Source organism: Dipodomys merriami, unplaced genomic scaffold, assembly GCF_024711535.1.
Source record: "Dipodomys merriami isolate MVZ:Mamm:240054 unplaced genomic scaffold, mDipMer1.0.p SCAF_949, whole genome shotgun sequence".
NCBI lineage: Eukaryota > Metazoa > Chordata > Mammalia > Rodentia > Heteromyidae > Dipodomys > Dipodomys merriami.
In genome coordinates, this window is record NW_027206567.1 from 38,563 (window position 1) to 55,077 (window position 16,515).

At 42.9% G+C, this 16,515-nt stretch overlaps 2 pseudogenes; both read left to right on the plus strand.

The window, feature by feature from the left end:
* Positions 1-2,071: 2,071 nt before the first annotated feature.
* On the plus strand, positions 2,072-9,402 carry LOC138821878 (tubulin beta-2 chain-like; annotated as a pseudogene).
* A 2,783-nt stretch (positions 9,403-12,185) lies between these two features.
* LOC138821879 (chromodomain Y-like protein) overlaps positions 12,186-16,515 on the plus strand; it is a 108,014-nt pseudogene continuing 103,684 nt past the window's right edge.

The window sequence follows — 16,515 nt, forward strand, 5'->3', positions numbered from 1 at the left end:
TAAATCAAAACTGTAAGTCTACCTGCTCAGATTACTGAAAACTGAGGACTGTGGTTCAAAGCCAGCCCAGGCAGGAAAGTACAGGAGACATATTTTACTGTGTTCAGTATGGGGGCTTGAACTTGCTATGTTTTGCTCATGGCTACAGGTCTACTTCTTCCAACCTCTTGGTGGTTATTAGAGATAATTGTCTCATTGACTTTCTTGCCCAAGACTGGCATTGAACCATGATTCTCAGTTTTCAGTCCTTTCTGTAATGCTCTTGACTTTCTATTGATATTCTAATCTCCTATTAACCACAAAAAATGCAAAAGTTGAGCTGTGGCTCAAGTAGTGAAACAAGCTACTATTAAGGTAAAAATAAATAAACCTCAAGGAAAGTCATCTTGACTTAATTTCAAGATCTAAGAACCACCACTCAATTAAAAAAAATAGAACCTCAGTCACTGTGACCTGAGTTTAAGCCCTAGAAAAAGAGCTGCAAAAAAGAAAAACAGCCTGTAGTTTACCTGTGGTCAAAGTTGTAGGGCATGGTAGTTTCAAGGGAAACAAAAAAACAGCATAAGAGCTAGCGCCTAATAACAAATGTCAAAAGGAAAGAAAGAAAGAATAAATAACTGAAAAGGTGAAAGAAGAGGTAATTAAAGACTTGTAAATGTTGACTCACACTTATAATTCTGAATGCTAAGGAAACGGAAATCTGTAGGTCATGGTTCAAAGCCATACTGGACAGGAAAGTCCATGAAACTTGCTTCAGTGTGTTCAGTTGAGGGACTTAAAATTGAAGTGTTTTGCTCAAGGCTACAGCTCTACTATCTTCCACCTCTTAGGTTGACTGGAGATAAGAGTCTCATTGACTTTTCTGCCCAGGCTGACTTTGAACTCTGATCATCAGATTTCAAGCCTTTCTGTACTGCCCTGGACTACCCATGGAATTCTTGCCTCATATTAATCACTTAAAGAAGGCAGAAGTTTAGCTGTGGCTCAAGTAGTAGAGCCACCTACCCTTCAGTTAACTAAGTAAATCAATAAAACCTCAGAAAGAGAGGAGAGGAATGAGAGTGAAAGACAGAACGTCTTACAATAAGCAAAAGGAAAGAAATGTATATATCACCTGGAAGAAATAATTGTATTGTCAAAGCTTATAGAATTGTATTGTCAAAGCTTATAGAATTCACAAACTTTATCGACCATAATAATGACAATTTGCATTGTGAAGGTTAAAATATGTTTGTGACTTCAACTAAATATCACTATTCCACAATATTCTGAAATAAGAGAAATTTAGGTAATCACCTAATCTCAATAATAGTAAAAATCTCAAAAAGAGTCACCAGGCCTTAATTTTAAGCCCTAACACCAACGTGCCTAACTCCGGCCACACACACACACACACACACACACACACACACACACACACACACACACACACACACACACACACACACACACACACACAGAGCAGGAGCTGAGTTCTCATGCTCTGAGCAGAAGCCAAATGAAACAAAAAGTAGACTGTTGTAGACCTATGGCTTAAGTAATAAAGCAAGCTGCTTTTAAGAGAAAAGAAAAGAAAACCTGAGTATGAAGGCAAGGCCCTAAGCCCCTGACTCTTCCCAGAATGGAAATCAGTCATGGAATCCAACAGTTTGTGCTTGTTCTTGGGATCACAGCTGAACGTGCCCCTTCAGTTCTAGGCCCTCCTATCAAAAATAGAAGGTAGGCTTGTTCTTGGCTTCTGGCACAAGTACCTTGTGTAAAGGAAGCCCCTCCTCTTGCTTCCTGGATCCCAGGGTTCAGCCTCTCTTGTGAGTCAGGGTGGGATGTGGATGGCAGTGTGACAAGAGGTTCCAAATAGAGTGGCAGCTGTGCTAATTGACTTGAGGCTGACAGCTGGATGCCAGGGCTAAGTGATAACAGGTAGCTATCTCTGATTACCCAGCAGTAGGGAGAATGAGCTGGAGCACCTACTGGCTCTGCCTATCAAGTCCACCCCATCTCCTCTGCCCCTGTAACAACCAGAGGTTTAAATGGGGATCTGAGTTGGCTGTGTCAGATTCCTGCTCCCCAGCCCTACCTGTTTGCCTCTGTGTACACCACTGCTGAGGACACGCATCCAACTGCTCTGCAGCCCTACACTGTGAGGGAGATCATGTACATACAGGCAAGCCACTGTGGCAACCAGATTGGCGCAAAGGGGAGCATGACACTGGCCTAGGATCCTAGTCTCAAATTTAGGGGGATGAGGAGGAAGAGGATGGGGTTGGAGGGTGCAGGTGGTGGTGGTCATGTCTAGGCTGAGGTAGATGGGGCTCCATAGTAGTCCCTAACCTCCTGGAAATCAAGTCCCCCAGATAATTTCCCCAATTTCCCTAATTTGTGTGGCCCAGGTGGGTGTGGTTTTTTAAGCAAGGCTTGCATGTCTTTGTCTTACCTGAGACTCAAGTCATTGTACTTAGTTTCCTGGGAATAGACTAATGCATTTTTGGTCTGATTTGAATGAAAGGAGTGCAGTGTCTTTGAGCTGACAGATACAGAGGATTCCCTTTTTGTCAACTGATGAGTATCAGATAATTGAGAACAGTTCGTCCACCTTAATGCAAATTTCTCTGAGTTTTCATGCCCTAACTCAGTTCCCTTAAGTTGGGTGTTTTCTAAATCAGTGGTTGTCTAAATCAGTGTATGCTCTGAGGACCCTTGGGGTTCTGGAGACCCTTCTAGCTGAGTCTTCAAGTTACTGCTTTGGCAACTTAATGTTCATATAAGACCAGGTTCTGGTCATAGAATCCAAACAGAATATGGTATCCCATAAGATAGAATACTCATAGGAGAACCCAGATGTCTTCTATTCAGCAAGATAGCAAAGAGATTAACAAAACTAAAATGCTATCAATTTTTGTGCTTTTTTAATTTAAAAAATCTAATTTTTTTACAAAAATAGTTGTGTCAACAGGACTTGGGTTTCTCATAGTTATTTTAAAATCCATTGTTTGGACAGTTAACATTCTAGGCCATAATACACTTATATTTCCATCTCAGTTTGGGGAAATGCTAAGCAATGAGCACAACATTGACTGCACGGGAAACTACTATGTAGACAGCAGCTTACAGCTGCAGAGAATTGAGGCAGCTAGTGAGTGTCTCCTAACTGGCTTCCAATACCGTGGCAGAATAGGTCCCTAGGAATACTAATGACAAGGAAGGAGTTCCTGCCTTTCTTAGGGTGGTATTGTAGTTCGAATTTGGGGCCTCCATCTTGTAAGTCAAGTGCTGTATCCACCTGAGCCACTCCACCATATATTTTGTTTTAATTTTTGAGTATACACTTGTGAATTCCTCAGGAAAGCCTTTTACTGAATTCCCCCTACCTGTACTTGCTGACTAGCCACACCTGGATTTTTTTTTCTTGTCATGGGGTTTCAACTCTGGGCATAGGCATTGTCCTTCATCTCTTCAATCTTTCTTTTCTTTTTATTATCAGGGGTTCCTTTTTTCAGAACTCTCTAGGCTTCTGGGATAACTCCTTCTAGCTTAGTTTAATTCATTAATTCTGCTTGTTGTAACATATTTGGAAATTTTAAGTTTTTATGTTTACTATGCATGAGCTGCAAAACCGCTTGTGAAGTTGTAGGAGTTTTTGGAGGCAGCGTCACATCAGATGATAGATTGATTGGGGCAAGGCCACATTTAATCTTTGGTCCTAGTCTTTATTATTTAGAGAAGTCATCTCCATTGGACTGGAAAGAAACAACATGCTCTGTTCACGGATCAATAGAAAAATAGCCAAAACGAGAATAAAAGCAACGAATGTACAGCCAAGAAGAATATAGTAAGAATAAAGGTAGTAGAGGCTATAAAGGTGCAGCCAAGTGTATGGGATGCCTTGAACCAACACCCTCTTCCTGCAGGCATGCTTCCTTAAAGCTCTTTGTCTAACACGATCTCATGCAGACTCCATAGGAGGTGGCATGGCACCAACTATTTCAGGTAGTTTCTTGGAGATAAGAGTCTCCCAGAATTTCCTGCCCCAGCTGGCTTCAATCTGCGATCCTAAGATCTCAGACTTTTGAGTAGCTAGAATTTCACCCTTCAGCAACCAGAGCCCAGTTGCATTGCCCTCTTTAAAATACAGATTAAATTTCTAAAAAAAATTTTTTTGAAATTGAAAATTTTAAAATTTCAAAGAGGGATGTTCAGTCACTAATATATATGTGAATAGTCCAAATCACAAAGCATAAAGTGTCTCACCCTGAAATCTATAACACTTCTGGACTTCAGCATTTTGAATATGAATACTTAGCCAACAATAAATTCTTTTTAAGGTTTTTAAAGTAAAAAACATTGTTGTGATGTAGAAAAACCCAATAATAATGTGTAAACACTGCTTTTAAATGATTCATATTGTCTTTCCTAATACAAACAACCTTACTGAAGTCTACAGAGTAGATTTTCAGTTTTTGTAACTGTCAATGTGAAATTCATTTAATTTTATATAAAGAGTTTCCGTTCTACATTATTGTATACAAACAGAATCGTAGATAATTGGTTTTCCTGTGTAATAAACCAATGAAAAAGTGCAAACAAAAGGACAGAGCTATTTAATGTATTTGAGTTTTATGGATCTACATTTGGGGATGTCCTCACCTTGGTATTTTGTGTTGATATTGCTTAAGTAAGATATAAGACTTTAATCTTGTGGTTCCTTGGTTGAGAGTTGTTGTGTGGGATTGTGTCACTCCTATGAACAGTATTTTATGTTGTGTCTTTATTAGATCCTGCATATCAGGCTGGTTTGTTGGAAGAGGCAGAAAAATGCTCTGCTTTACCCAAGATTTTGAGATCCCCCTCCCAGGTTAGTTTTCTGGGAGGGTGATCTGCTTTGAGAATCACAAAAGAGGGGGATGTGGTGATGAGGCTAGGTTCTGAGTAGAGTTGAGGCCTTTCAACAAACAGTAGCTTTTCCCTGGGGCTATTTTGTGATAAAGCTCACAGCGCCCAGCCTGGAGCCATTCTCAGGGTTTCTGTTTTTCAATTGATTGTGGTGGCTGCTAGAGGGAGGGGCAGCCTCTGGCTCTGGTTACCCAGTGTGGCGAGCCACTCCAATGGCTGGCGCCTGAGCTGGGTGACTTTTCCCTGGATGGAGCTGAGTCTGGCAGGTCACTTCGCCGTTAAGTTCTTGTGACCTGCTAAATGACTCGTTTTATTCCAAGGCCTGAGCTGGAGCTAGCAGCTCCTCCGAACTTTGTCGGTATCCAAGATGGAGATCACCGGTGCTGGGGGGGGAGGGGTGGCCTTCCCTCCTCTGCTCCCTGAGAAGGGGTGAGGACGTCGGGCTTGTACTCACGCCGAGTCTTGGATCCTGGGTCGTCTCTGGTCTGCAAACAGCAGGATGAAGATGTCCGCTCCTTGTCGGTTCTTGTTGGTGTTGAGTAGAATCCGCTTGTCGGCTGCGTCTGGCTCCTTCATCCTGGACTCTCTGTGTCTCAGGTATGGCCCCACGGCGGTGGTCGCCGTCGCGACTCTGCCGCCGCAGCGGCAGCTGCTGGCTGGCTCAGATGTGTCTCCTTGGTTTCCCCTCTCTTGTCTAACTCTCTGTCCTGTGATGGCACACTTGGTGTGATTCTCTGGCTTAGGACTGTTCACTGGAACTCTAAAACTGCTTTCTATTCGAGAGCTTGTTCAGATTCCAGCTTCTCCTCCGCCATCTTCCCGGAACCCCTGCATATCAGGCTGGATGGCCAGTTTTCTTCATGTGATTGTTTAGGAAGGGGGCAATCTCAAACTCATGTTTATATCATTTTAACTGATATCCCTTTTGAAAAATCAGGTTAAATGGCAAATTGCAAGTAATCGCCCAAGGTTGCTCTGAGTATTTGCATACAGGGAAATGTGCTATTTGATAACAATTATTGAAACATTATAACACAAGAAATATGTATTTTATGTATTTCCCTAGGAAAGCATTATACTTGAATTCCTCTACAAAAGAGCCACACCTGGCTCTTTTGTTTTGTTTGTTTTTTTTTTTTTCGGCAGTGGCGCTTAAACTCTGGGCCTATGCACTGTGCCCCAACTCTTCTGTTCAAGACAAGCAGCCATACCACTTAAGCCACAGTGCCATTTCTGGTTTTCTATTAGTTTATTGGAGATAAGAGTCTCACAGACTTTCCTGCCGAGGCTGGCTTTGAACAGCGATCCTCTGATCTCCAAATCCACAGTTGCTATGATTATAGGCATGAGCCAATGGTGCTGTGCACCTAGCTACTTTTAATTGGGGAAGGAAAGGGAGAACAACAAAGGAGTGGGTAACAATGTTCAACAATAAATGTTCTCTTTTCCTTACTCATGTAACTATAACTCCTCTATACAGCACCTTTACAATAAAAATAAAATTAACAAAAAAAGAGAAAGGTTCTTGCTGTTAGGCAATGATGACTCACACCAGTAATCCTAGCTACTCAGGAGGCTGAGAAATGAGAATCATGGTTCAAATTCAGCCTGGGCAGGAAAGCCCCTGAGACCCTTATCTACAATAAACAACTCAGAAAACTGAAAGTGGGACTGTGGCTCAAGTGATAGAGTGCTAGCCTTGAGCTGAAGAGCTGAGGGACAGTGCCCAGGCTCAGAGTTCAAGCCCCACCATGAACAACAACAACAAGAAAAGGTGTTGTCATCTTTCTTTTGCCCCATTAGACTCAAAGCCTGATGCTCATCTTTGCCTCCTGAGTAGCTGAGATTTCAGCCACCATGCCCAAAGCAAAGGAATGAAATGCATGGAAATAGACAACTGCAAACGTCCTTAAAGTTGCTGAAGCCTCTTGCATGGTGATTCATTCTCAAGATATCTTTTCTGTTTCCATGTCTGAAATGCTGTAATTTCTGTAATGAATGCTGAGAGCCACTTAGAATCATAAGCTCTGCCCCTAAGTTCCTTGTCAAGTATAGGCCTAAGTCAACTCTTGTTCCCACAGGCAACAAATATGTTCCTCGGGCCATCATGGTGGACGTAGAGCCTGGCACCTTAGACTCAGTAAGATTGGAACCATAGAGTTTCAGACCAGACACTTCATATTTAGTAGGTCAGCATGGTCCATGGAAGATGGCTAACAGGCACTCCTCCTTCCTAACATCCAGGCACTCCAGTTCCCAGAGCTGAGCTGAGCCTTTATCCATCTAGATATCATCCTCACCTAACCTACCTATTTCAGTCCATGGGAGTCATGTCCCTGGCCACTCAATCAGCACAGATAAATGCCAGTCTGCAAACAGCCTCTGAAGGGAATGAACAGTGAGCAGGGAATGCCTCCAACAAGGTTTCAGCGCTGCTGGCCATTTCAAATACCTGGCAATAACAGGGAACCACTTCAGGACACCAGAAATCAAAGCACAGCTATGTATGAGCAAGGTGCAGACACGTGCCTGCAGCTTAGCTTCCCTCTTACCATTCTGTTCTCCTGTTCCTCCTGTGAAAGTAAGTACTTTTCCAGTATTGAGGCAGGCTCTGTTCATTTTTTTTTTTGGTTGGTCGTGGGGCTTGAACTCTGGGCCTGAGCACTGTAACTCAGCTCTTCAGCTCAAGGCAAGCACTCTACCGCTTGAACCACAGCATCTCTTCTGGCTTTTTCTGTTTATGTGGTGTTGAGGAATCGATCCCACGGCATTGTGCATGTGAGGCAAGCACTGTACCACTGAGACCCCTTCCCATCCCCAGGCTCTGCTCATTTTTAGAAGTACGCACGTGGTTTGGGTTAAAATGTATCTTCCTCCACATTGTCTTTACTTTCTTTAGAACCTGGGTGATTTGTAGGGTCCCAGACACATTGAAAACATTTCCTGAGGGCTAGGAAGGTGGCTCAGCAGTACAGTGCTTGCCTTGCATGCATGAGGCCCTGGGTTCGATTCCTCAGCACCATATAAGCAGGAAAAAAAAGCCAGAAGTGGTGCTGTGGCTTAAGTGGTAGAGCACTAGCCTTGAGCTGAAGAGCTGAGGGACAGCACCCAGGCCCAGAGTTCAGGCCCATGACTGGACCCAATAAAAGAAAACATTTCCTTTATTTCACCAAAGTGTATCTAAAATAATAGCCAAAGTTGCTCAGAGGAGCCTATAGTCTGCACAATGTATATAGCACAGTCATTATTCCTGGAGTATGTGTCTTTGTGTCTGATAGGCCAGAACAGGGCAGGCAATAACTGGGCCAAGGGCCACTACACAGAGGGAGTTGAGCTGGTGGAGTCAGTGTTGGAAGTGGTGAGCAGAAAGGTGTGGCTGTCTCCAGGGTTTCTAGATGCCCTACTCCCTGGGAGGTGGCACCAGGTCAGGCATGGGCACCCTGATTCTCAATAAGATCCGAGAGGAGTTCCCAGACAGCATCATGAACACCTTCAGTGTCATGCCCTTGCCCAAGATGTTGGACACTGGCACCTTAGACTCAGTGAGATCGGAACCATTTGGCCAGAGTTTCAGACCAGACAACTTCATATTTGATATGTCATCATAGTCCATAGGAGATGGCTAACAGGCACCCCTCCTCCCTAACATCCAGACACTAGTTCCCAGTGCTGGGCTGAGCCTTTATCCACCTAACCCTATCATCCTCACCTAACCCTACAACACCATCTTGTCTGTCCACCAGTTGGTGGAAAATGCAGATGAAACATTCTGCATTGACAACGAGGCCCTGTATGACATCTGCTTTTGCACCCTGAAGCTGCTCATGCCCACCTATGGAGACCTGAACCACCTGGTGTTGGCTACCATGAGCAAGGTCACCACCTGCCTGTGCTTCCCTGCCCAGCTGAATGCAGACCTGCGCAAGCTGGCCGAGAACACGGTGTCCTTCCCCTGCCTGCACTTCTTCATGCCTGGCCTTGCACCCCTGACTAGCCGTGCCAGCCAGCAGTACAATGCTCTTTCACTGCCCAAGCTCACCCAGCAGACGTTTGACACCAAGAACACGATGATCACCTGTGATCCCCACCATGGCTGCTACCTGATAGCGGCTGCCATCTTCCGAGGCCGCATGTCCATGAAGGAGGTGGATGAGCAGATGCTCAACTTGCAGAACAAATACAGCAGCTACTTTGCAGAATGGATCCCCAACAACGTGAAGACACTTGTGTGTGACATCCCCCCACATAGCCTCACGATGTTGGCCACATTCATTGGCAACAACACGGCCATCCAGGAACCCTTCAAGCACACTTCAGAACAGTTCAATGCACAAGGCATTCTTGCACTGGTATACAGGCAAGGGCATGGATGAGATGGAGTTCACTGAGGTTGAGAGCAACATCAACGACCCGGTGTCCAAGTACCAGCAATGCAAAGATGCCACTGCTGATGAACAGGGGGAATTTGAAGAAGTCTTGTGGAAGAAGAGGTTTAAGACTTCCCATTGCTAGCAGTGCAACAGGAATGCCAGAGCATGCCTACTGCTTCTCAAATAAATGGTGCTTTCCTGAGCTACTGTTGTCCTGCAGTGGGACCTTGCTATGTATCATCATGCTCAGCCTTCTCTGTCAGGAACTCACTGATGGTGAATGTAAAAATGCAGATTTCTTTTAAATGATTGTTTTAAAACCCTATTTGTATAAATAAAGAAGTATACATTTTATACCCTGAGCCCTTTTTCTTCTTTAGAATCCTTTTTATTCTTTCAGTGTATTTGAAATATAAATTTGGCCAGAAGGATTTAATCTTAGCAATATAGGACTGGTACTGAAGAGGAGTATTAAATTCATGGTTTTTCTGCTATTTTGAAGAAGAGGATGACAAGTGCCAATGTTGTTGTTTTTCCCCCTGGCCCAGTTTTATAGTTTTCAATATCTCGAAAGCATGCAAGTAGCAAAAAAGCAGTTTGAAGAAAAAGAAAACTAGATCCAGATGCTACTTCTCCTTCAGACAACCACAGGTTCTTGTCTCATGTCCCATCAGAGGGATTTCAGTCACATTCCCCAGAAACAGTATCAGGAACACTGATCCCTGTGTTTAGAGTTCAATTGGCAATGAAGCAGTGCTCACAGGATGAGTGCAAGTTCCTGGTTGCCAGGGAAGTTTCTCAAGTTGTCTGCCAGCTTTAAGTACAGAAGTGACTCTAGCTGTTTGAGGGAGTGAGAGGCTGAGAAGCTGACCAGTCCCATAGTGTATAAAGAACTGCTTGACACAGTACTTCCAAGTCAAGGAGAGGAGGGGAAACATGGCCTGTCCCAATTACCCATTCTCATGTTCATTTTTCCAGCAGTCAAAGCTGTCTGAGGCCCACAGGGTGTTGTAAGGATATAAGGGATGGATGGATCTAGCCTGTTGGGTATGTTTACTTTACATGAGTGAAACAGAAATCTCAATTGCTTAGAATCTACAATAGCCAGGAAGAGGGTAAACACTTCTGTTTTCACTGGAGGCCAAATCAGTCACTGGTTCTTTTTGCCAGAATCTTTCACTCTTCTTTCAGTGAGGCTCCAGGCAGGTTGTCTGTGCCAAGCATTCCTCCATGGCCACCAATAACCTGTAAGAGTACCTTTTTCTTCAGAAACAGGGCTATGGGAATACTGCAACTTATAGAAAGCTCTAAGGAAAAGGTACTTCTGGGTGAGGTGCAAGTCCCTTGTTGCTAGTAAAGTTGGGAGATGGTAAGTTCCGTAAGTTTTCCTCTACCAGGCCTGAGGTTGGGGTAGGGTGGGGAGGGGTGGGATAGAGATCTTTAAGCCAAGCTGATCTCACTCATTAGAAAGTAAACTGTCCCAGAGAGTGATCTGTGACTAGAAGCAGGTTGTTTTGTGTCCTTGCCCCAGGGAGATCAAAGTGCAAATAGCTTCCATTGTGGGAGTTCTAGGGAGGAAGTGTTGACACTCCTGGGTCTCTAGTCCTAGAACTGACCAGGTTGGATGACCTCAAATCTTCTAAGGCTGCTGGGTCAGAACTGAAGGCAGGCCTGGCCAAGGCACTCTCATTCCTCAGTGGGTTAAGGATTGAGGCCAAGCTGTGATGGAGGCACCACCCATCCTTTCTACCAGTGTTTGACTAAGAACATTTTTGTTTTCTCTTAAGTACTCATTTATGAGTCTTTTCATGAGTCTTTTCTGGTGGCTTTGGCTTATTTCTTTACACTTTTGAAGAAGTAGTTCTTGGTTCATAATTAATGACTAATCCCTCACTCCTTAGAAAACTCCTGTTGATAATTTTACCAGTAGACCAACATGTATTTCTCAGGCATGACTTTTGTTTTCTCCTAGCCAGAGCTCTGCATTCATTGCCACACAAGCTAATGTGGAGGTGATTCCTATAGATAGGTGATTTTTTGTCCAATTGCTAAGTGCAGCATCTCCCTTATTCTCATGTACCTTAGTAATTGTATCAAATACTTAATAGAGTTCTTGACAAGTATGATAAACAAAATTCAGAGGTGAAGATGCAGCTCAGTGGTAGAGTACATCCCTGGCATGCACATGACTCTCAGTTCAGTCCCCAGCACCAAAAGGAGGAAAGGCAACAAATGTTAGGCTCAGGAGAGGATACATTAGAACTCATAGAAAAGCAGCACCCAGATTGGCAATGAAGAATTGTGAAATGAGGGGACATTGGTAGAATATTTGTAGGGGGAAAGAAGAGAGCCCCTTGATATGTGTACCTTTTAGAAAGCAGAGGTAGAAACAGGGAATGAACCTCTGGTAGTCAGCCTAGGCCATGGAAGGAAGAAGCCATGACATGTATGTTACTTTAATGGGACCAGAGTGTAAAGTGGCACTACCATACCAGGCCATGGCCCAACAAGAACAGGTTTGTCAGAAAGACATTCTTGCATTGGAGAGATGTCTTTTGACCACTTTGGCCATGTTAATGATATTTCCTTATGCTGTTTCCCTTTTCCTTCCAACTTGTCGTACCTATAGCAGATCCTGTCCAGGAGACCCGTTCTCTCTAATCTTATTCTCTAAAAGTCTCCCAGTTTATAGGTGCACATATCCAAGACCAAAAAAGTATGGGGTAGATACTCTGTCAGACATAGATTGAAACTGAAAGGTATCTTTGAAGTAGACTTTGACAAGGTTCTGGTATTGACAGTCTTGTGTTGATATGTGCGGTGATTGCAACCAGCTTCTGGTCTAATTCTGAGATGACAGTGGGAGAGAAATGGTGATAGGACATCATGGACCACTATGGTTTCAAACCCTTTGCAGGTACATCTCCATTCATGGATGTGCTATCAGCCAACATACAAATGTCTGTTAAAGGGGTGATGGCCGGGAAAAGGAAATTTATTGGCCACAGATGAGACCATCCTTTGGACAAGTGGTTGCCTTTCAGTGTGAGGCAAAGAGTACCTACCTATACAGAGATATTTTTCAGGAAGCAAGATGATTCACTCACATCTTCTTATCCACAAAATAATCTGAGAATAACTCTGGAATCCCAGAGGTGAGAGTCATGTGCTTTGCATTTCTACACGACTGCTTTGCTTCATGGCTCTTTATGCTCTTCTGAAACCTCCTTCTGAGCTGGCCCACAATGTGCCCAGGAGGCAGGAATCAAAGGGGACTTGGAAGCTTGGCTGCTAATCACTCTGGCCACACTGACTTGGGGCTGTAGGCATGTGCTGGGGATCTGCTCTATTCTAATGGTATGGGCTCCAGTGGGAGCTTTGGTTCTTACCAGGAGAAGGTAACAGTGCCTCTGTTTTTGAGCCATCTCCCAGGTTAGTATGTCTTTATATGCAAAGGCTTGAGCTTTGCCATATCTCTCATCATGACAGGTTCTTTCTTTCTTTCTTTCTTTCTTTCTTTCTTTCTTTCTTTCTTTCTTTCTTTCTTCCTTCCTTCCTTCCTTCCTTCCTTCCTTCCTTCCTTCCTTCCTTCCTTTCTTTCTTCCTTTCTTCCTTCCTTTCTTTCTTTCTTTCTTTCTTTCTTTCTTTCTTTCTTTCTTTCTTTCTTTCTTTCTTTCTTTCTTTCTTTCTTTCTTTCTTTTTTTATTTTGTTGGTCATGGGACTTGAAATCTAGGCCTAGGGGCTGTCTCTCTGTTCTTCAACTCAAGTCTAGCTTTCTATCACTTGAGCCACAGTGCCACTTCCAGTTTTCTGGTGGTTTCTTGGAGATAAGTGTCTCAAGGCCTTTCCTGCCCAAGCTGGTTTTTTACTGGCATACTCAGATCTCTGCCTCCTGAGTAGCTAGGTTTACAGTCAAGGGCCACTGGTGCCCAGTTTGACAGGTTAATTATTTGCTAAACATAACAATGGCTGCATTCTGTCCTGGGAGAAGTTTCCCTATCATCCTACAACACTGATGGTCTTAGTGTTGTGGCAGAGCACACAGCAAGGGGGCTTTCTATGCATGCATATTGACTAATACCTGAAAAGGCAGCTTGCAAAGGCCAAGGAGATTGTTGTTGAAGAGATTGTTGTTCAAAAGCCCCTAGTGCTAGGAAGGCTCTGGAAATGCATACATCTCAACTTGCACTGGGCATTTCCAAATTTTAAGTTCTAGTGTTGTTTCTTTTCCTTTGTACACAGCTTGAGTAGGTTGTTCCAGACAAGGAAAGCTACCTACAGAAGGTCTGTGTGCTAGCTACACTCATACAGAACAAGCAGTTCAGGGCTTGATTTTTGGTACATTTTCAGACTTCAATCTCTTCACTAGTGAGGTTTTTTAATGTTTCCAAGATCATTTTAAATGATTTTTTGCCCTCTCACCATATCACTTAGGTTTCTATCCTAAGCTAAATCAGCAACAATAATAACAAAAACAACAGACTGGACTCACTTGTAAAGTAGTTAAAAGTGCCACCTGCTGTTCAAACTGCAGAAATACCCATTTCTTGTAACCTTCAGAGAAACAAAGGCTTTCTTTTTATTATTATGATTATTATTGTGAAAATACCATACAGAGGGGTCTTTAAAATGCTTATAGTAGTCTGTACCCAAAGTGGTCCTTATCATTGGAACTTATGGTGACTTCCCGGTGATAAAAGAAGTCCTGAGTGCCCTGAAAACAGCCACTGCCAATGACAGCAGGTCTATCTCAGTGCACACGGCAGCATCTTCTATTGTGGCCTGGACTTAATTTACTTCATAGACCATCTCACAGATGATAGAAAGAGAAAAGGCACCAAGATGGCAGATGCAATCAGGTTTGCAGAGCCAATGTGTTTGCATCGGGGTTGGGGTTAGTTTTCCAAGTACTAGAACTGAAGATCACAGCCCTGCATAGGCTTCAATGTCAGTCATTTAAGTCAGTTGACTCAATTAACTCATCTGCTCTTTCTATGAGTCTGACATTAATGACTGCTTATCAGAGGCCAACAACTGAAACCCAGCAAGTGCTCGGCATGTTGGATAAGAGTGCTGTATAGATAATGTACAGCTGCATGGTACTTGTGCTGTACACTTCTCCTATGCTTCCCCGAATTCTAAATATTTCTAGTAGAGAGGAAAAAAGCTGAATCAGCTAATGAACACATCTTACATCTGTTGGGTTGTTTTAATAGTACTATGGTTTGATTGGACTCAAAGCCTCATACATGCTAGGCATGCATTCTACCACACCTCCTGCCCCCTTCTTGCTTTAAGTATTTTAAGTAATTTTTGGGCTTTGCTCTTCCCTCACATACACCTCCCACAGAGCTGGGATTTCAGGAATGAACCACCTAGCCAGAATAATTTGTTGAGATAAGGTCTGCTTGCTAAAACTTTGCCTAGACTAGCCTTGGATCTCAGTCCCCCCCATCTCTGTTATTCCCCAAAATAACATACCTATGGTTTGAAATATTATAATCCCATTATTATTCTGAGTTCTCAGATGTGGTGCTAGAAGGCATTGCCTTCTTACTTGACTTGAAATTATAAACCTTCATCAGTGGACATAATTCTGCTCTAGACTATCAGAACCTCATATCAAAGTGTAGACACTGCTCATTGTTAAATCATAGTTCAGGATATGTTGCATGTCTTTAAGCCTCACTTTTTACACACACACACACACACACACACACACACACACACACGCACACACATACACACAAACACACACACATACCATTGTCTTCAGTGGTGACTTTGTACATCTTCTGTGAGACCTCCTGAGTCCTCTCTTATGCATCTTAGAGCTTTTCTTACCAATCTTGCTGCTCTCCAGTCTTCTCCCTCCTCAGGTGTCCAGTCTCTGCCCTTGACAGTGGCTGAGGCTTGTAGTACTGGGATTAGAGAAAGAGAAAAGATAGATACAGATATTTAAGTAGAAACCTCATCTCTTGCACTTTTAGGTGATTTTAGATGCTTGTTTTCATCAGATCCTCACTCCTATTACTTCTCCCAGCCTCCCAATGCCATGTCCTTCTCCTGGATTCCACAGAAGGCTCAGCTGATATTATAGGAAACTGAAACATTGTGCTTCTGTTAAACCTGCATTGCTGCTGCTTTGAGTAAATGTATTTTTATCAGCAATAATTTTGCTTAATGGAATATGGGAGAATCAGAAAAAACTACTTATTTAAAGCAGTTTCACTTAACCTTTCTCTTACTCAGTTTATTTAAATTAACTTTATATGCCTATGAGGGACATTACACAAAACAATCTTTCTATGTATTGTATTTTTGCTTGTTTCTGTGGTATCATGACTCAAATTCCTTAAACTTTTTGAGGCAAAGATCTTCATTGTGGCAAATATTCAGAATGGAAGGAAAGGGAAGTCAGAATGGAGATCAATTAACATCTTACATCATCCCATCATCCACTGTCCAGGGCTGCTATTTCCACTATTGGAATTGATGATACCCAGTTTGCAGATTCATTGTCATGAAATGGCCCTTACATCATTGATAAAACTGAGTATTTTGGGTTCCCTTTATAGCATTGGACTTTTGATGTCTGCATACTATGTGTCTGAAGGACCCAAGAGCAAGCTTATCTCCACAGAAGTGAGGTCTCCTCTCATGATAGAGTGAGATAATGTGCAGACTTTCCAAAGGAAGAGGCTATTACTCAGCACTCCTATATTACAGGATTTGGAGAGAGAACAAAACAAACCCGTAAACTGGCCCTAGAACTTGACCTCTTCCTACTCATTCCTTTCTTCTTCAGATAATAAAGTTGAGTAAGCTGAGGAAGGAAGCACACTACCTCCTAATTCAAATTTTGTTGCCTGGTTTCCCCAGACAATTCCTACACCCTTCCATGAGGGTGTGACCTAACATCTGATCTTGTCAAGTGTCTTCTCAGAAGGAATTCTATTGAATAATAATGTCTTCAAAAACTAACTTTGTGGAAAATCTTTCCTTCCCTTCCATATCTAAGACAGCCTTTAACTCAGTTCACAGATAATCCAGTGGGAACAAATACAAATTGAGTATGCTGCATTGTACACCTATTAATGTTTATGGGCTTTAATATTAAGTTTTAAAAGATAAGTATAAAAACCAGGAGCCTGCTGGTTCATGCCTGTAATCCTAGCTACTCAGGGTGCTGAAATCTGAGGATTGTAGTTTGAAGCCAGCTGAGACAAGAAAGTCCATGAGACTCTTATCTCC